Here is a 2,628-nt window from a genome sequence, read left to right as displayed (position 1 = left end):
CTAAAAAAAGAATAAAAGCCAACACTAGAGTATGAGACACCAACCACTTGCACCTTTTGCTATTTATCATCCACATGCAACAGCTCTGACCAATGCAAGTAGTGATCAGCCACAACTTTTGCCTGTATAATAGTAAGTTTAAATAATCCAGACATAGAAAAGTAGTATTTGGGAATATATGGGCTCAAATTACTGGTCTGATTGAAGGTGCTTGCAGCTAAAGCACCTGCGCTTATTTCCTCTTGGAAAGCAGCAGATGCTCAAGCAGCAGTTGCTGAGAAATCACCCTCATTGGCAATGCACCAAAACTCTCAGAACCTCCTGGCAAGACCAATTAAAGCAGGTCTTCAGATCCATAACTGAGCAGCTTTACTAATAAAATCACAACCTTCAAAATTAGCACCTCTGACACCACAGCCAGAGAATAACTGCCCTAACCAATCTGTCCTTCAGTTAGCTTGGACTATCTTCAATTAAAAGGCTCTCTCAGCAAAAGAGAAGGAGCCCTGCTTCATTCGGGAACAAAAACATCAGGGAGAAGATAAAAAACTGCCCTTAGGTAACCAGTGAAAGTCAGATGTCTGGTTTCTACCAAAGTAGGAGCTGAAAATAGCAAAAAACAAAAATAAAGAAAGAAATCCCAACACTTTATTATCCCAACACTTCATTAGACAAAAGCCCCAGTATGCTGTCTGGAATGGAATTTAAAAAAAAAGAGATTGAGAAAAAGTCTTTATCAGGGTAGTATGAGATTGGAGGGGAATCTAGGGGTGTGTGAGAGAGAGAGAGGCTGTACAAACATGACAAACTGTGTCCAAAACAATCTGTGCTCTTATTAATCATAGTTCTAAAATGATAAAAAGACCCTCTTTTGGAGCGAAAACAGTCATCTCTGTCACATGCTCCATTATGGAAAGGATTTATGCGGTTTCCTCTTAGCAATGTATGCTAACGCTTGAAAAGTTGCACATATTTTACTGTTCAAAGCCCTCTTACGGCAACTACCATACACTACAGCCCTAATCCACATTTAAGAATTAACAGACACATTGAAGAAAGAGCAGTAGGGAGTTTTGCTCCAAAATTATTCACTACAATCAAAAGCTGAAAGTTAAATAAAGCAAAGATACTGGTTTCAATTCAAAACTGAGATTAGACACCGGATTCCTTTGCTCTAATGTTGGCAAGTTTCCACCAAAATTACTTGTAATATGTTGCAGAAACCATAAACACATAGTATTTACAGCAAATCTCCACTTTTTACCTTTAAAAACTAGGTCTATATTTGTAACAAAATTTGGACTCTAAGCGTTAATAGCGCTGAGGTGAATTTGTACCACTTGAATGCTTTTTACAGCCTGCCCTTATGTTAAATCAAGGCCCCCACCAGGGAAGTTGGTAGTTATAGCCTCTTCAGTTTCCTAAAAAGAAAAATAAAGCTTGTGTTTCATTCTTGTTGATTTCAGGTGGACAAAAGGCCATGGGTACCCAAGACAGTGCTGAATCCATTTTTCTCTGTTTTGACTGAAGAGGCAATGACTTAATTGACACCACTGACCTCATTACTGTACACTTACTTGTATCTCTGGCATAAAAGGTGCTCCGCAAAAGCAAATTCTATTTCGTAACACACGAGTCAAGACTTTATGAGCTCCTACTTCATACACAAACACCACATACCACTGAACTAGCTAATCTTCTTCTTCCTTATTTACCTGTAGAAATAGCTTGTCTATCTGTTCAAAAAGACACCAGAGATGTTGATTTACATGACATCCTGATGAAATTAGACTCTGCTAATGACCAGATTACTTCAATTTTGGCCCAGTGTCTCCATCAGGCCCTTTAAAGAGGAACTGGAGTTTTCCTACACACTTTACAAGGCTCTTTTAAAATGTGCAGTATTTCCATTTGCCAACTGGCATTTTTTCAAGGCAATCCTGGTTGAGTCATAACATATACAAATAGGAAGAAACACAAAAAGAGTTCAATAAAAAGAAATCTACCAGGAGAGCAAAGATTGTATCATGACCTCGAGTATTTCAACGAGTACTCACTGAAAAAAAGAGATCTCTAATTCTGGGCTTGACACTTCACAGCAAAGGAATCAACCGGAAGACTTCCCATTTGTTGCAAGGCTACATGCTGTAGCACACGATAGCAAATGATTACTTGAAAATTATTTGGGAGGGGGGTGGAATTTCGAAGCAGTGAGAGATGCAAACATCCAAGTGTGAATTTTGGTTGCAACTGAACAGGAATAGTAATGAATGTAGTAAAATCTACCATAAAAGCAGAGTCTTCACTTCTTTTTCCGCTACAACTTTCCAACACCACAGTTATAAAACCACACAGGTTTATGACAAAACAGAGAGTACTTTTATGATCCTGTGTCTTTAACTACCATGCTGAGGAGACACATAGATACTGCTCACCAAAACTATGGATGCAATTTATCCTTCCCTAGATTCTCCCTTGCAGCCTTCATTTAAATCCTTAAATTGATTCTTAACCCCACAACACGGGAAGAACTTTCTTGGAGACAATTCCTGATCGTGGAGGAAAATGGGTCTCTCTTGCTGTGCTGAGCAAGAGGAGGGTTTCCCAGTCCCAGGAGAGCACTTGGGG

This window comes from Eurypyga helias, unplaced genomic scaffold (genome assembly GCF_000690775.1).
Source record: "Eurypyga helias isolate BGI_N326 unplaced genomic scaffold, ASM69077v1 scaffold28, whole genome shotgun sequence".
In the NCBI taxonomy this organism is placed as follows: domain Eukaryota; kingdom Metazoa; phylum Chordata; class Aves; order Eurypygiformes; family Eurypygidae; genus Eurypyga; species Eurypyga helias.
The sequence above is the reverse complement of the archived record's forward strand: the minus strand, read 5'-3'. Positions refer to the sequence as shown.